This window comes from Pleurodeles waltl, chromosome 1_2, assembly GCF_031143425.1.
Source record: "Pleurodeles waltl isolate 20211129_DDA chromosome 1_2, aPleWal1.hap1.20221129, whole genome shotgun sequence".
Classification (NCBI taxonomy): domain Eukaryota; kingdom Metazoa; phylum Chordata; class Amphibia; order Caudata; family Salamandridae; genus Pleurodeles; species Pleurodeles waltl.
The window spans coordinates 1,236,098,300-1,236,117,386 of NC_090437.1; positions in this window are offsets into that span (position 1 = coordinate 1,236,098,300).

Genomic DNA, 19,087 nt, shown 5'->3' on the forward strand with positions numbered 1-19,087 from the left:
CATTGTAATGGAGGAAAAAGGGGTAGCTCCGTGCCTTTGGCTAAAGCAATGGCACAAGCTGACAGAGAAGCATGGGAGCGTAGCATTCCCGATTCATGGGACATTCAATATAAGGATCCTAGAGAATTTGAGATTCACGATGTACGACATGAAGGTACCTCCAAGGCCAGCACAGTTTGAGGCTCTAGCAATTTGGGAACTGATGGCTAGACAGCAACAGCAAAATAAGTTCGAGAACAGGATAAGGAAGGTAGAAAAGACACTAGCGGATGCTAGGTGGGATAATGCACAGAAGGTGTGGAGGTCAGATGTATTGCAGGGGATAAAATTGTTCCCGGCAATTACTAAGGAAGAAGAGGAGACAGGTAAGAAAGCTACCTGTAAGACAAACAGGAGGTGTTCCAAGGATAGAGAGGACGAGGAAAAGTTGAGAAGAGAAGAGGAGTTAGAGGATGAGGAGTTAATAATGCAATTGCTGAACGACCGTCCACCACCTTATGCAGAGAGTGGACAAGGTCCAAGTACCAGTTCTGCCCCTCCGGCATCGGTACAGAACAAGGAAACACAGAGTTCAGGGGCTTCATCGGGATCTAAGGACCCGAGTTTACTGTTCACCCCGCAGATACCGCAGGTTAGGAGAATATATCCAGATGTGCCCATGTTGAAACCTGCAGAAAACTATCAGCCGCAGGTCCCAAGGTATTACAGCAGCGACAATAGTACGGGAATGATTTTAGATCCAGCCGCAATGGGAGGACAGAATGGTCACAATCCAACAATGGCACAAGCTGAATCAACTCAGTTTTTGATGCCTCAAAAGCAGATGCAGGGGGGAACAGCACATGCTCAAATGACGGGGAGTCAGATGGGCATGCCGGCAATGATGACCCATAGTGTGGGAATGAACATGGCTCAGAACATGGGAAATGGACAGAACCCAGATGCGATATCACTACCCATTACTGTAGGTCCACCGGTACCTCTGTATAGTCAGCCTAACTTAGGTATGAGCGGTCAGGGATCAATGCTGCAGAATGGGACAGAAAGGAGGTGCATAGAGAACACTCCAGGGATAACTCCGATAGCGGCTCAGCCAACAGGATCTGGGACCTTGATGGAGTTTAGTCCCATATGTGCTCAGTCAACACTGGTGAGGTCGAGTCCCCCACTGATAATACCTCTGTCATCGAACACTGAAAAGTTGCCGCAACCATCAATGGCAGTCGATGTGAACGCTACACTGATGGGGTTCAATGCGCAACAGCTGACACAATGGTTCAACAGTCTAAATTCCACACAAAGCTCGGACAGTGGGAAGGGAGAAGATTATGTGAATAGGATGAGGTTGAACATGGAAGCACAAGAATTGGTGGAAGGGACTATGGGTGTGAATAGGTTGGAGTCCTACTCGGAAGAAGAGCTGAGGTATCTATGTCCCAGGATAACAAAAGAAGTGAACAAGGTACACAAAAGTTTGCAGGAGGTAGCTGACAAAAACGGGGTTGATATAGACAAGACGAAACACTTGAGCAGGAGCTATAGGTTGGATTTTGGGACCACAGATTTTGAACACATGAGGTCAGCAGGCATGAAGGCGCACCTTAGAGAACTGCTGCAGAGTGCACAAGTGTGGAGGTGCTTAGACAAGTGGGAAAGCAGATGGGTAAAGAGAAAGGAAAAGAGGAGGGACAGTGCTAAGGAACTCAACGAGAAAAGACCACAGAGTAGCGAGGCAGTAACTATGTTACCAATGAGGGAGACAGCAGGGGGAAAATTAATACATGTACCATGGCACAGAAGCGACATTCAGTCATTTACGGATGATTTTCCCAAACTGAGAGAGAAACCGATTGAATGGTATCAACAGACTGATAGGTTTGTGAAGCTTGCAAAATGTCTCTGGGAACCCTGAACACTCTCTTTGAGATTGTAGTTCCAGCAGATTTGTGGGAGGATTGCAAAAGAGCTGTAGGTTGGCCGACAAGTGAACCAGAAAGAGACAGGGAGACGGGTGCACCATCACCTATGGTGATGAGCTTGTACTACAAGGTGATTGAGCATTTGAAGACGAAGGTTGCTGCGAAAAATGTGGATTGGCAGAAGATCGATCGAACGGCCCAAGAGGCTAAAGAGTCGATTCATAGTTACTATGAGAGGTTGTTGAAGGCGTTTAAGAACTACAGTGGCACAGAGACAATAGAGGCGAAGGATATGCTTCATTTTGTGTTCAGATTTGTGGAAGAGCTGAGACCAGAGATAAGTCAGATGATAAAGTCGCATTTGATTTGTTGGCAGTCGAAACCGATTGATGAGGTGTTGAATTATGCGAAATACTGTAGCGACGAAATTGAAGTGAAACAGAAAAAGTTGAAGGAGAAAGTGATGATGATGCAACTTAAAGCAGCTCAGACAGGTCTGCAAGGTTTGCAAGGGATGCAAGGGTTCCAACAGCAGGTACCGCAACCGCAGCCGCAGTTGCAGGGAAACATGGCGTTTCAGCCACAGGCCAGAGGCAGAGGCAGAGGAGGTTTTGTGAATAATGGTCCGGATTTGAACACTGTTGTGACTGGTGTGCAGGCAATGAAGAAGGTGATGCCGTGTCACGTGTGCGGAATTGTCGGTCATTGGAAACGCGAATACCGATGGTGGTGCAGGAAGGTGCAGGTGCAGGTGCAGGTGCAGGTGTTGGTCAGCAAAACAATGATGTCAATGCATTTCAGACAATGAGGGGACCGAAAATGAGAGGTCCAAACCCAAATTTTCAGACCATAAACCAGTTGCAGGGATTACAACCTATGCAGCTGCAGCAGATGCAGATGCCTCGTATGCAGATGACGCAAATGCAGCCGATGCAACAGCAGTTTCCCATGGTACCTAATCAGCAAATGCAAATACCTTTGGCACCAATGAGTCAGCAGCAAGTGATGGTTCCTCCACAGGTCTCGGGTCAGGTAATGAGTACAAATGGCACAGTACAACAGTTCCCATTACACAGTGAGAGTGGAATAAACAATGTACTGTATGGGAGAGTGAAAGTTCAGAAGAAGAAGGAGATTGTGTGCTTGCAGCATCATTGGAAGTTGATCAAAAGGGTCCGTACGTAGAGGGAAGAGTAATGGGTCATCGTGTCTCATTCTTGGTTGACACAGGAGCCACACGTTCAACTGTCAAGAGCAGTGAAGTACCAAATTTGCCACTCTCAGGGAGGACAGTTCAAGTGGTGGGAGTAGCAAACAGGCACCTGACGAACCCAATAACAGATCCGGTACCAGTCAGCATCGGTAACTATCAAGGGGTGCATCAGTTTGTGGTATGTGACTCAAGCCCGATAGCATTATTAGGGAGAGACCTATTGTGCAAGTTGGGATGTTCGATTATGTGTTCGAACGAGGGAATCAAAATTCAGACGAGCAGTGATGGGGAAGAAGAGGACAGTGTAGAGGGGGATGAGATGGAAACTGTCGATGAAGATTACCCTCTGATTTGTCTGTTCCCAATGATGACTGAAGAAGATATCCCAGCTGAATTACGGGAGATAGTCGGAAAGGAAGTGTGGGATATGACAGGGAAAGAGGTGGGATTGATGAAAGGAGTGGAACCAGTGAAAGTGACTGTAAAGCCCAATGCAATCTTTCCCCAGACCCCACAATACCACATGGCACAAGACACCCTCATGAAGGTTGCCCAACTTATTGACGAATTTGTAAAGCAGGGAGTACTGAAAGAAGTGTTAAGCAGTCCGTGTAATTCACCAATAATGGGACTAATAAAGCCAAGTGGAAAGGTCCGACTTGTACAGGACTTGAGGAAAATAAATGACATCATAGTCAAGTGTTGCCCTGTCGTACCGAATCCAGCTGTGATAATGTTTCAAGTCCCTTGCGATGCCGAATGGTTCTCAGTCATCGACTTGTCACAAGCATTCTTTTCTGTGCCCCTTCATGAGGACAGCCAATTCCTCTTTTGTTTCAAATTCCTAGACAGAGTATACAGTTGGTGTTGAATTCCTCAAGGGTTTTTTGAGTCACCGTCAATCTTCAATCAAATTCTAAAGAAAGATTTGGAAGCATTAGAATTGTCATTCGAGTCAACCCTAGTACAGTACATTGATGACTTACTGGTTGCATCAAAGACAGAAAGTGGCTGCACAGCCGATACCATTGCTCTGTTGAACCATTTGGGAAGGAATGGACACAAGGTGTCTCCTTCCAAATTGCAGTTTTGTCAGAAGAAAGTGAAATACTTGGGTCACCAGATAGAGAAAGGGTCACGGAGAATAATGAAGGAAAGAATAAAAAGCGTACTTCAAATGAGTCCACCCAAGACAAGGAGGGAGGTGAGGAAGTTTTTGGGAATGGTGGGCTATTGTCGCCAGTGGATTCCCAACTTCTCAACTCTAGCAAAGCCTTTACTGAAACTGACCCAGAAGGATGCCTTGGATCAAATTGAACTAAAAGGAGATGAGATGGATGCTTTTGTTGAATTGAAAGAATGCATGGGCAGGGCTCCAGCTTTAGGTATGCCTGATTACACAAAGCCCTTCACATTGTTTTGTCATGAACGTGATGCATGTTCTTTGTCTGTCTTGACTCAAGCCCATGGGGGCATAAACAGACCAGTAGCGTATTTTTCAGCTACTTTGGATCCGGTTGCAGCAGCACTCCCAGGGTGCTTGCGCGCCGTAGCAGCAGTTGGTATCAGCCTCACTCAGAGTGAAGGAATAGTGATGGGACACCCAGTAACAGTCATGGTCCCTAACTCAGTTGAGATACTTTTGACCCGCTCCCGAACGCAACACATGACCGGAGCAAGACTCACAAGGTATGAAACGATAATTCTGGGCTCACCGAACGTGCAGCTGAAAAGGTGCACTACGTTGAATCCAGCAACCTTGCTTCCTGGTGAAAATGCTGAAATTGAGAACGCTGAAGACGTCGAGCATGACTGCCTTCAGGTGACTGAATTTTGCACAAAACCTCGACCTGACATTAAGGATACTAAGCTTGATGAAAATGACAAAATTGTTTTCGTTGATGGTTCATGTCTAAGAGATGGGATGGGAATTTTAAAAGCAGGATATGCTGTATGTACTGTAACAGGTGTCTTGGAAGCGGCCTGGCTTCAAGGAGTCTATTCTGCACAAGTAGCAGAACTTGTAGCCCTTACAAGAGCATGTCAACTGTCTGCATTGATGAAAGTCACCATTTACACTGATAGTCAGTACGGGTTTGGAATTGTGCACGACTTTGGACAACTATGGTCACAGAGAGGTTTCCTGACTTCTTCAGGATCCCCAGTGAAAAACGGGGAGAGAATAAGGGAATTGTTACACGCCATTCAAATGCCAGCCGAAGTTGCAGTGGTAAAGTGTAGTGCTCATACGAAAGGACAGGACTATGTTTCTCTGGGAAATGCATATGCGGATCAAGTCGCAAGATTTTGTGCCTTGAACTGTATATTACTCAGAGATGAATGGAATTCAATAAGTGAGCCAGAACTCGAACCAGCTGAAGCATTTGCCTTAAAGGTCGTAGATACAATAGATGAACTAAAAGCATTGCAGAATAACGTCAGGGAGGATGAGAGAGATTCCTGGATTAAATCACAGTGTATAAAGAGACCAGACGAGTTATGGGTTTCAAATGAGGGAAAATTTGTTTTGCCAAACAGTCTCTTATCACAGCTTGCGCGGTTCTATCATGGGCAAGCTCACCTAGGGAGAGATGCCATGATAAGATTGTTCAAAACTGATTGGTTTAACCCCAGATTTCGTCAAGCTGCAGAAGCAGTTTGCCATCGATGTGTCACTTGCCAGCAGATGAACCCAGGAAAGGGAACAGTTGTGAACGCCAGCCACATTGGCAGGGCCAGTGGCCCATTTAGTAGGATGCAGATAGACTTCATTGAGATGCCTGTGCATGGAGGTCTGAAGTATGTGTTTGTGATTGTGTGCATTTTTAGTCACTGGATTGAGGCATACCCCACACGTAGAAATGACAGCCTTACAGTTGCAAAGTTATTGTTGAGAGAGTTGATACCACGTTTCGGATTCCCGATCTCTTTAGAATCAGATAGGGGAAGTCACTTCAATAACGAGGTGATAAAGTTACTCTGCGAAGCGCTGAACATTGAGCAAAAACTGCATTGTAGCTATCGCCCTGAAGCCTCAGGACTGGTGGAGCAGATGAATGGTACACTGAAATCAAGAATGGCGAAAATATGTGCATCGACAAATTTGAACTGGCCTGACGCATTGCCCTTGGCGCTAATGTCAATGAAAAACACCCCTGATAGAAAGACTGGATTGTCTCCGCACGAAATTCTCATGGGCAGGGCTATGAGACTTCCTGCAGTTCCCGCAAACGCGCTTTTGAATATTACAGATGATATGGTGTTAGACTACTGCAAGGGTCTGGCTGACGTGGTTCGCTCTTTCTCCCACCAGGTGGAAGCAACCACCTTGCCACCGATCCAAGGTCCAGGACAGGCACTGAAAGCAGGTGACTGGGTCGTGGTAAAGAAGCACGTGAGGAAGTCGTGTCTGGAACCCCGTTGGAAAGGCCCTTTCCAAGTGATCCTGACGACAACTACCGCTGTGAAGTGTGCGGGGGTTCCCAACTGGATTCACGCCAGTCACACAAAGAAAGTGTTGTGTCCCACAGATGAGGAAGTTGAAGCGCTAAAACTGCCAGTGCCTGATAAAACAGTGCTGAGTGCTGAGACAGAACAAAACCGAACTGAAAGAGAACAGGCAGAAGCAGGAGAGAGAGAGATATTATTGGAGGACGAAGAGACAAACTCACTTGGGGAAGACCAAGGAGAAAGTTCAGACAGCGACGAAGCAGCTGAAGGTGACAAAGAGCCTGAGGCAGCTGAGGGTAGCAAAGAGCCTGAAGTAGCTGAAGGTGACAAAGAACCTGAAGCAGCTGAAAGCGATAAAGAGCCTGAAGAAAGTAACTGTGACGAAGGGCTCGAAAAAGGTGAAAAAGCAGGAGAGCCTGATCAGAGGAGGGCTTTCCCAGAAGCAGACGATACAGAAAAAGAAAAAGAGAACGTGATCGATTCCCCAGAAGGAGGGGACAAGGCAGAACAGAACGAAAAGGTTCAAGCTTCTACAGAAAAGATCGCAGGTCCAACAAATGGACATGGTGCAAAGAGGAGACTAAGTATATCACCAGTAAAACAAAGGACTGGAGAAGGTTTGAACGACGGAGAAAGGCCAAAAGTGAAAGAGAAAAGAAAGGAAGTGTCTGTCGTGGTACCAACTTCGAGTGAAGAAAAGGACTTGACAAAAGAGGAAAGTACCAGTGAGGCAGAATCGAAAAGAGAAGCAAAATTGAAAAGGAAAAAGATACCAAACAGGAGATATTCCGGTCCTGAATGGGCATATGCAGTCAATGACGATTGGACTGACGAGTTTGTATCTCTAAGCATCGAGAACGAAGAAGAAGAGATACCAATAGAAAAGAAAAGTTTTATGGACAGTGTTGATTGAAAGGGTGATAAATGACATTGCCTGCTACAATCTAAAGTGAAACAAACAACCAGCTGAGACATTGCTAAACCCGATGAGACATTTGCTAAACCGATAAAGACTGAGTTATTGCCGAATTGAGACAAATGCTGCTAACCGATAAGTGACTGGCCTCTTGAAGAAAACTGTGTGAACATTGCGCTCGTTCAGCTTTGTAACTGAATTGCTAAATAGTTTCATTTATAGGTGCTTCTAGCTCTCTGATTCTATACAGATCATGACGCAAAACAGTAGAAAGAAATATTGTAAATATGTGTGTATAGGCTTGATAATTGCATGTGTACTAATAATAATGGCAATAGTGCTTGCAATGCATGGAAAGGGTGAGAATGAGAAAATTGATGCTTCTACTTTTGCTCCTGTTACTGTCACTGAACTAACCGCACTGAAAAGACTAGAAATAGATGAGAGACTCTTGCATGATAAGAAGGAGCTTTCGTATAATGTTTTCTATCGCTTGCTAACAGAATATGTTGAGACTATGGATGCGAAAGATTGTTATGTGTGTACACAGATACCGACATCAGTAAAGGAAGGGGTGACTTATCACCACATGCCTCTTACATACGGGATTACATGTAGTATAGTAATGTCTAGATTTTATGGTCAAACTAACATACAGTATTTTTACTTGAATTATGATGTTACCTTTGCATATGTTCCTATAATAGCGCAGCTAAGCCAGATTGCTAAAGATTGGGATGCTAAAATAATGAGGGAATTTTTCGAGCCAATGCTACCTTTTGAAACGGCTCACGCTCATAGGGAAAATCTTACCTGCTCGCTCTCTGCAGTAGAAATAAGCTTTTTAGATCGTACAGATGATAGAAGAGCACAAATGAATGCGAAATTAGAAAAGGAACTACATAAGAGGACTTCAGTAGATAATTATGATTTTGCCGCAATAAAGACACAAGGGAGAATAGCTTTAGATGCTTGGCATGTAGGGAAATTTTGTATATATCGAGGTGAATCTTATTATGACAACATTTTCGTAGGAGCGAGTGAGTGTAAACATACGTTTATCTTTAAGGCCAAATGGACATTCATGATGAACGGACTTGACCCTGTCATACCAGGTGTATATTACATTTGTGGGTATAATGCCTATTATCGTCTTCCGAAAGGATGGTGGGGGAGATGTTATTTGGGTATAGTGTTCCCAAAGGTTTATCAACTGGATGACCTATCGATGATTCAAAAGACATCTGGATCCCATCGTATCCAGAAAAGAGAGACCGCAGCTGCTGTGGTAGGAGATATATTTGGAGCCATGATTCCTTCATTGGGAGTTGTGCTGAATTCCATCAAAATAAGAAAGTTGTCTACTATAGTGGATAACATGTTGACAAAGTTTTCAGGTGCTATAATCCTGATAGATGCTGAACTTGCAGCGGAAAGAGCTATGACTCTTCAAAATAGGCTTGCTTTAGACATTCTTTTAGCAAAGGATGGCGGCGTTTGCAAAATGCTTGGTGCACGACACTGTTGTACTTATATTCCCGACAATAGTGTGAAAATTAAAACTATGCTTGCTAATCTAACAAAAGAAAGTGCAGATTTGAAGGAATTGAAAGAACCAGGAGTGTGGGAGAAGGTTGGAAAAGGACTTGCTTCAGTGGGAAATTGGATTGGGGGAATTTGGAATGGAATATTACTAAAAATAATAGAGGGAATATTAATTGTAGTGATTTGCATATTTGGAATTTGGGGAATAAAAAGGGGAATAATAATGATCATGGAAAGAATTAAAAGAAGGAAGGAAGAGAAAATAATGAAAAGAATGGCAGAAGAATACAAAGCAAAAACTAGGGGAATTAAAAGGAAAAGAGAACTGACAGAATTTTAATGGAATAAAATTTGTGGGCATGGTTTGGTGTGATGACAAGTAGTCATCAGAGGAGGGATTGATGAAGCAGAAATGAAGGTTTTACATTTATTAGCGCATAAACGTAGTACTGCAATAATCATGTGTGACTCTAACCGAACTAATAAAGATTGTACGGGGACAAAATGTGCCCTTAGAGTAGTTTGCCAACATTTATAAGCGTGCTTTATATAACGTGATATATTAGAATTGCACTAATCCGACATAATCATAAACGTGTGCTACGATTTGCTTGTTTGAAATGCTTTAACTTAGCATAACTTTAGTGCAGGCTTCGGCCTAGTTGCCTGGTCTCACGGTTTAGATGCTCGTATTTTTCCAATGTGCTATTAAACGTGTATTTTTGCTTGAAGCTGTATTTTTCCACTGAGATCGTTCACATGCTTATCTTAAAGTTTCGTGCCAGCCTGGCATATTTCTCTCCTTACTCCAAGGTCGATCTGCAGGTGCGGACAATGGAGGCTCTGAAAGTGAGCTAATTGGTATAAAATGTTGCAACTTGCGTACCCATCTCCAAGGATAATGTATGCTTAAGTAAAAGCTTGAGAACTGTCGTTTTTGATTGGACAATTTGAAGCTAACCTATGAACCCTCCAATGGAAGACCCTACTGGATTTGAACTGTTGTCTATAAAAACCAGGTGCACGACAAGAAATTAGGCCATTACCAGCCATTACAGCCATTATGCTATTACCCGACATTACAGCCATTGCGGCCATTATTGGACATCCCGCCATTTTGTAGACTTCATAGCTATTATGGCCCGCTTTGCTGCGACGCCATTTTGAAAGAGACTTTGATGCTTTCTCTAATCGAGAGAAAGAGACTTTAAATGATTCTTGCCCTAGAGACTATAACTTTGATCCCTTTGCATGAAGTAGTAGTTTTACCTTGCCGCCGTGAGGCAATTGCCCCGTCCACCCCTGCCCTTTGCCCCGTCCCATGCTGATCGAAACGGTACCCATGCTGATCGAGAAACGGTACCTGTGAGACGAAGACTTCCTTGTATGCTGATCGTAATTGGTAAATATGAAAGGAAAATTGTAAAATTGCATTGTGTTTCTTTTAGGTAACCAACTGCTGATTTTTGACAAGATCCCTAGTTAGGAGTTTTTCTAAATTAATGTTGCTAAATTGTTTTCGCATGAAGTCCCACATGCCGATGCTAATTTGAGGTTAGATGAGGATTCTTTCTGTTGCACGATGCGATTTGAGACCTTGTTGTGCTGACTAAATGTATGCAATTAGTTCGTTACAGATTATAGTTTTAGTGATTTGCATTGCTATTATCGAATGCCTCGTTATTCAAATGCTGCATAGATTGCACTTGTTTCGCCGTTATGGACAGCTATTAATGTTCATTTACGTATATCATTTGGTGTTGAGACACATTTATATTGTGCTAGCTTTGTTAATATAGGGAAATAAATTCACTAACTTTGAATAAACAGGTGTGGTTATTCCTGACTGAAAGGTCAGGGTTCGCCGAAATGTATTCTGGATTAATTGTCAAGTGTTATGTTGATCAGGGTATTGCTTATGTTCGTTATTGATTATTGATTTGATACAATTGATCGATATAAGAGTACGGAGAGTTCCACTTAGTCAAAAGATTCATCGGCCTAAAGAGCGTCCAAATACAGGTAAAATTACTAGTACGGACCGCTCTATCAAGGTAATACAAAAAATGTGTGTTTTACATACCATATTTGTATTTTGGAACTTTAATAGGAAATTGTAATGTTGCTTCTTCTCTCCCATGATTGCCAAAATACTGACAAAAGGAGGAGAGAGCACACTGCCTGCCGTATCAGCACACATTTAGGCCAGATGCACTGTGATAATTGCATTGCACGATAAAACTCACTTTAGTTGAAAGTCTTTAGTATTCACGATTGTAGGTGCAGCCAGCGTATCTCTATATATTGTTGTTCTTCTTCAGTCGAGGGTAACAAGTGAATAAACACTTCCCCAATGGGTTTGAAGTTGCAATAGTAAATCTGAACTTCCCAAAATAAACACTTTTCCCAGTGAATCCGTTTTTATTTATGTTTGATGCTGTGCTAAGTAGGTAAAATACATCTTAAACTATTGCTAAAAATGTTTACATTTTCATCAATCCTGTGCAAGCAATTATAAAATATCATATTCAATGCCATTCTACTTTTTGTAATGCTAATAAGAATTTAAAACTGTGTTTGACTTTAAAATAACACACTTTAGAGAATCAAGCTAATATTCAGTTTCATCCATGTGATAATATAATTCCTTCATAAATATATAAAAATATACTATAGCACTAGATATATAAAGTGCGTTGGATTCTCAGTCAAACATTGCAAAAGGATTACGCTTTAAAGTGCTATTAGAAGTACAGAATCTGTTTTGGTATGTGAGTATCCATACAGGCTGCCAGATGGGACCATGAAGCATATAGAGGACTTTAGGCATTAACCAATTATAAAAAATGTCATAGTCAATCCCGCCCCATCTTTCATATTACCTGTAAATCTTTATTTACTTTATTTCGGCCAATGGCCATATAAGTAAAACAATCAAATAAAAAACGTAAATACAATACAATGGGACCTGGAAAGTTTACAAATACCAAACATAAAATATTTATGGAAGTATCCACTCTTGGCAGCGGACCCCACAACAGATGTACAAACGCTTAACCATTGATAAAAACCCAACATCGACTGCTATGCCTTAAAATAATTTGTATACATTACATGCTATAGTTAGGGTGTTTGTAGAAACTTCATACCAGAATAAAAAAAACTTTAAAAAGTAGATACCCCAGTAAGGCATTGCTAGGCATGTGGAAATTACATTTAACACAAAAAACATAAGAATTTATCCGTTGTGGGAAAAAGATGGTATAGATAGGGGGATACAGTCGAGGTTACATACCCTTCCTTGTTTCACAGGACAACCTAGCTAAAAAGTGCAGTTGTTCCAGTTTGCATTGAAATTAAAAACAAAAGTTCGAAAATCAGTAAAACCATGATGCACAACAGAAGGAGGATTTGCATTAGGCAGAAGGCAAAAAAGGGGACAAGAGCCAATTTTTTGAAAAATTGGCCCTATGCTCTCCAAACATTTAGCAATGTAGAAGTCTTTGACCGTGACGTGTCTGCTCTGCATAATCTTATCGCTGCCCTATATCGGGCAACACCTAAAAGGCGGCACAGAGGAACAATCCAATGCGTGCGCTGCTTATAATACCTTCGGCAGACTAAGAAGAGATGGTCAAGGGTTTCTTTAGCACTTCTGCGAACTGAGCATAATTTACTGCCTCCTTGTTGGCTATTCCATTTGGCGGTAAAGGTCGCAAGTGGTAATGTGCCTAAACTGAACCTCATGTAAAGAGCTTTTATGAATGGAGTGAATGGAGGATTGATATCATTCATGTAGTTTTCAAAATAAGAGGTAGGCTTGAATCCTATGAAACAGTCTGTCACTTGGCCCAAGCCTTCCTATGTCTGGAGAAGTTAACCTTCCAATTTTCCCGGGACGTGGCCGGCAAGAAGGCTGATCAGCGGCACTAAACGGGTGCTCCAGATCCCAGCTCATAATCCTCCCTGATCCTGTTGTCCCTGACCCCTGCGGACTTGGCAGCTGAGTCCTGGAGTCCGTGGGAGCGGAGGAGTGTACGGAGAGAGCAGCGGGGGAGGCGCCAGATGCCGAAATCGGGCAGCAGGGGGGCGCACAAGAAGAGCGCCTGATCTGAATGCTGCAAAAATTGGCTGTAAGAGACACTAAAGTGGCACGAATCTGAGGAGGATGTTTCCGGAAGGGGGGCCACTCAAGGTGAGGTGTTGAGTGGACTTTGTCTCTGCGCCCCTCCTCGCTTCCCCCCCCCCCAGAGTGGGTACAGAGTTGGAGTTGGGCCTCCCAGTTGGATTGGAGGCCCGTTGCAGTGATTGGGGCAGAGGTGGAGTGCTGTTGCTTGCCTCCTGCGGGGAGCGCACAGGCCCTGGATGTTTGGGGCTCTCAGAGCTGCATTGGGCATACAGTGGCAGCTGGAGTTGTCGCTGGACTGGTTCTTGAGGAGTAACTCCCCTGTGTTGGAGATCTGCTAGAGATCCTGGTTTGCCTGGCTCTGGAGTGCGGGACTAGCAAGCTGTGCATCGGATCCGTTGGCTCGGGTGCGACACTTGCACTGCTTCTACATATGCTGGCGCACTCATAGCAGTTAGGGGGTTAAGAGACTGAGAGGTTTTGGGCAGCAGAAATATGGAGTTCTACTGCCTGCCTCACGCCTGGAGGGCTTGAGCCTGGCATTTGGTGTGTTTCTTCGTGACTGCCACTCCAGCAGGTGGATACCATGGGCAAGGATAGAACGCAAAAGAGTACGCAGCAAACTCGGATGGACCCATACACGGCGCAAAGTTCGAGTGTGAGTCTACAAAAAGATCCCCAGGCCCCTTGGAGAAAGGTGCAGAACCCACCCAGGCACAAATCCTGGCTGCTATTGAGTCCTTGTGGCGGGCAATACAAACTCAGATTGCGGCCATTGGCGGTTGATGTCAATCTGCTCTGAGCGGACCTAAGAGTAGTGGCGGAACGCTTGGTGGCCACTAAGAAACAAGTGACGTGCCTGCAGTCTGAGATGGATATGCTGAAGGCCTCGGTGGCCATCCTTGAAGCTAAAACACACAAACTGGAAACGAGGGTCGAAGATGCAGAAGGTAGGGTGAGACTGTGCAACCTCCGCATAGTAGGCTTTCCTGAAGGGGTGGAAGAGGCGAATTTGGAGGCTTTCTTGGAAGACTGGATCTGAAAAATGTTGCCCGAGGCACCCTTATTGGCTGTGTTTGTGGTGGAACATGCGCACAGAGCCTGAACAGCGCCGCCGCCACCGGGAGCCCCTCCACGAACAATTATAGCCAAGGTCCTTAACTACAGAGACTGAGATGTAAATTTGCAGGAGATGCGCAAACATGGAGATCCTACCGTTGAAAATCAAACCATCCATTTTTTCCCTGACTATACCAGGATGGTGCAGCTCCAGAGACAGTCCTTTGCTGGTGTTAAGCGCAAGCTTAAAGAATTGGGCTGTATCTATATGCTGTTGTTCCCAGCAAAGTTGAAAGTTCTCCATGCAGGTCGCTCGCACTTTTTAATCTCCTGAAGCAGCTTGGGACTGGTTGTAGCGGAACGATGTGGCGGGAACGCCGGACTTCTTGGTTGGGGAGAGTGACAGTAGACCCTGAGGGACAGCAGAGGTGCATACTTCAGCCCGCAGGAGCACCTGCAAACGCCGTGCTGGTGAAGGAAGCTGAGTGATTGTTTGTTCGGATGGCACCCTGAGTCTTGAACGTCAGAGACAGGAGCAAGAGGAAGCTAAACTGTTGGTTCAAACTGTCACGTCGGAGGCGTCCTCTCGCTCCGGGTCCCCTTGTGTTGCGGGCAGACTGTCTCCGGAATTGAGCCCTGTGGGCACCTGAATGCTTCATTGGCCCTCCGGTCGGGGCTGGAGCCATGTACTTTGGTTTTGGAGGATTCTTTGAGGTCTTCCCCCTGTTGTACCCTACTTCTCTCTCTGACCCTCCCATCTCCTCCTGCTGCTGCCTATGGATGAGAAGTGACAGGGGTCCCAGTCAATGATTGTTCCGGGAGTTGCTGCGGAGTGGTGGAACTGAGCTAATCCCCCTATTGTTGTTGTTGGTTCTACTTGTGGGTACAGTGTGTGTGCGGGCTGGACGATTGGCGTGGGCAGAGTGCTGGAGCGCTGTCTGTACCTGAATCTAACTATCGAGCAGGAGCGGCGATCGCCTCCCACTTCTGGACTATAGAAGTGATAGCGGGGTACAAACTCGATTGGACAGACACTAGTTGTGGGAGGTGTCTACCCGGGGTGGGATGGGGAACTTATCTGTGGGTTCCTGTTTGAGTTGGAGTTCTGTATTTGACACTGTAAGCACTGTGAGTGTCCTTCTGCTTAGGTGCATCGACTTGCCTGGCTGCGCAAGCGCGAACCGGGGGATTATATGGTGGGGGCCGTGGGTGGTTGGGGTAGGGGGACGACCCGGAGGGGTGGTGGGGTGTGTGGAACAGATTGGACTATGGTGGGTACCTTGACACGCATAGTTATGTGGAACGTTAGGGGGCTAAACTCCTATGTGAAGCGCTATAGAGTGCATACAAATTTTCGGCAGCTTGTCGTAAATATTGCTCTCCTGCAGGAGACTCATTTGGTTGAGAATGAAGCACAAAAAGTGCAGAAAAAGTGGAGGGGCAGCTATATTCTGTGACCTATTCCTCCTACGCTAGAGAGGTTTCTGTCTGGATGGCCCCTGGGACTCCCTTTGTATTACAAAGTCTAAACGCAGAGGTGCAGGGGTGTTACATATTTCTTCATGGCTTACTAGATGGCCGTGACATCTGTCTGTTGAATATCTACGCCCCTAACACGGATGACGCAGGATTTTATCATCAGATCTAACAGGAATTAATATCATATACACATTTACCCATTCTGTGGGCGGGTGACTTTAATTGCGTCCTCGGTGGAGCGCTAGATAGGGACCCCCCCGAAGATGAATACGAAAGCGCATATGACTGCCAAACTGCGAAACGTTATGAGGAATCTCCACTTTGTGGATGTGTGGAGAGAAATGTACCCCTCGTCTAGAGTGTTTTCGTGTTACACGTCCACCCATGGGGCTTACAGCTATTTGGATAGATTTCTCCTAGCCAATGATGGCTCAATAGACATTCGCCGAGTTGTTTACCAGGCCCGTTTTTTGTCGGACCATGCCCCCTTCCTTCTGGAGTGTGAAACGCACATGCCCAGACCTGCGATCCCCCTGTGGCGGTTGCGTCCAGAGGATCTCCAGGATGTGCTAGTTGGATACTTTCATACGAATTGGGGTACGGCAGGGACCCGAGGCTTAGAATGGGAGGCACTGAAAGTTGTTATTAGAGGGGAAAGCCTTAGTAAAACATATGGAATTAGGCAGTGTCTGGACCGGGAACTCCCGCGTCAGGAGGAGGTGTTGGCTACTCTACAGCGCCAAGTTAATAATGGCGACGCTTCGGAGGCAGATTGCCTTGAGATGAGAGGTAGAATTGTGGACCTCTGGGATAGGCTAGAGAATTATGTCCGCCAGAATTAAAGGCAGTGACTATTCCAGGAAGGAGACCGCTCTGGGCGTATGCTGTCTTGGCTCCTCCATTACTCAGATGCTCTGCGGCTCCTCTGGGGAAAGGATTTTAGGGCAATTGAGGGTGAATGCGCACCTGCGTGAGCACTTGCGAGTTATCTATGCCCCACCACAGAGAACGGGCGAGACCCAGATTCAGAAGTACCTGAATGGTCTCCGGTTACCTCACCTTACGGCAGCCCAGGTGGAGGAATTGGAAGGAGAGGTTTCATTGGAAACCCTGGGAGAGGCGTTGAGTGGTATGGCGACTGGGAAAGCACCTGGTCTGGATGGGCTGCCAGTCCAATTTTATCATTCATATTCTGCTGTGCTTCTTCCTCAATTGTTGGAAATACTCCATGAGGTGAGAGGGGAGGGTCTGCTACCGGTGCATATGCGAGAAGCTCTGATAGTTATGCTACTCAAGCCAGGAAAGGAGGTTGACAACCCGAGCTCATATAGGCCGTTATCCATGCTGAATATTGATGTTAAATTACTCACTAAAGTTTTGGCCTCTCGGTTGAGTAGAGTGGTGACGCATTAAGTGCAGGGAGATCAATGCGTTTTTTTGCCGGGGAGGGGAACTCATATGAATATATGGCACTTATTGCATATACTTCACGAGACACGAGGCCCTGCGTTTCCCGCAGCACTAGTGGCACTGGATATGGAAAAAGCATTTGACACCCTGTCCTGGGACTCCCTATGGGAGGTGTTGCACAGGATGGGCATTGGTCCTGTCTTCTTATCCTGTGTGCGTCTTTTGTACTCAGCGCCCTGGGCGAGAGTGCGTACAGGGGCGATTGTGTCATACTCCTTTATGATCGAACGCGGCACACAGCAGGGTTGCCCCCCTGTCGCCGCTGTGGTTTGGGTGGCCGTGGAGCCACTAGCTATTCAACTACGGACTGGCTTGGATGGTTGAAGTATCCAGGTGGGGGCGAGAATGCACATAATTTCATTGTATGCAGATAATGCTCTAGTGCACATCTCAGAACCTGAACAGACGGTCCCCCTCTTGTTGGGAATGATGGATGATTTTGGGCGGATGTCGGGCCTATGTGTTAACAGGCAATAAACTGTGTTATTCCCAAAAGGCAGGTCTGTCTGTGATAGAGGCTTCGGAGTTGCCTCAATTGGGCTTAACCTGGGAGACTAAGGGGCTGATTCTAAGCTTGGCGGGCGGCAGGAGCCGCCCGCCAAGCGGGAACCGCCAGAAGACCGTACCGCGGTCAAAAGACCGCGGCGGTCATTCTGGGTTTCCCACTGGGCTGGCGGGCGACCGCCAAAAGGCCGCCCGCCAGCCCAGTGGGAAACACCCTTCCCACGAGGAAGCCGGCTCCGAATGGAGCCGGCGGAGTGGGAAGGTGTGCCGGGTGCAGTTGCACCTGTCGCGAATTTCAGTGTCTGCTGAGAAGACACTGAAATTCTTTTTGGGGCCCTCTTACGGGGGCCCCTGCAGTGCCCATGCCATTGGCACGGGCACTGCAGGGGCCCCCAGGGGCCCCACGACACCCCATACCGCCATCCTGTTCCTCCTGAACCGCCAGGAACAGGATGGCGGTATGGGGTGTCTGAATCCCCATGGCGGCGCATGGAGGATTCAGAAGGGCAGCGGAAAACCGTCGGGAGACCGCCGGTTTTCCTGTTCTGACCGCGGCCAAACCGCCGCGGTCAGAATGCCCTGCGGGGCACCGCCAGCCTGTTGGCGGTGCTCCCGCCGACCCTGGCCCCGGCGGTCAAGGACCGCCGGGGTCAGAATCACCCCCTAAGTCTTTTTCATATTTAGGCATCCGAGTTGCACATTCACCGCAATTGCAATTCAATTTAAACATGGGAAGAGTACTGGAGGGTCTCCCTGCATCTGTTCAGTTTTGGACCTCTCTCCCATTATAGTTTATGGGTAGAATCGTGCTCAGTAAAATGATCTTGCTGCCTATATGTTATGCAGAATTCACTCTGTGAGCTCCCTCTTTCGATATTCCGACAGCTCGATAAACTGCTCTTATCTTTAGTCTGGGCAGGCAAAAGATGCCAAGTTCGCATGGTAATCTTGAAATTGGACCTGGCTGATGGCAGCATGGTACTGCCAGACTTAAATTTATATTACTAGGCAGGGTTGCTACAGTACGCAGCCCGATGGTGTGAGGATGTGCCCAATTGGGAAACAAGCTTTTTATCTGGTTTGGTCTGTATGTAGCGCCTCCTGCATATACTAATGGGTGGCTCTAGGGTTCCGCAAGGCACCCCCTACCTGGTGGGGCAGGTGTCGAGGGCTTCGGAGAGTGCGGTGGTGCGGGTCCTACGTAAGGCCGCATATGCACACCTGCTCCCCCTGTGGTGGATCCGGCCTTTTGCTAAAGCTGCTGAGGTAATGGATTTTGCACAGTGGCGTGCAGGAGGTTGTAATAATGCTGGTGACTTATTTCATAATGACACGTTCATTACGAGGGATGAGGAAGACTCCTTGTTTGGAATCGGTCCAAGACAGTGCTTACAATATGCGATCAT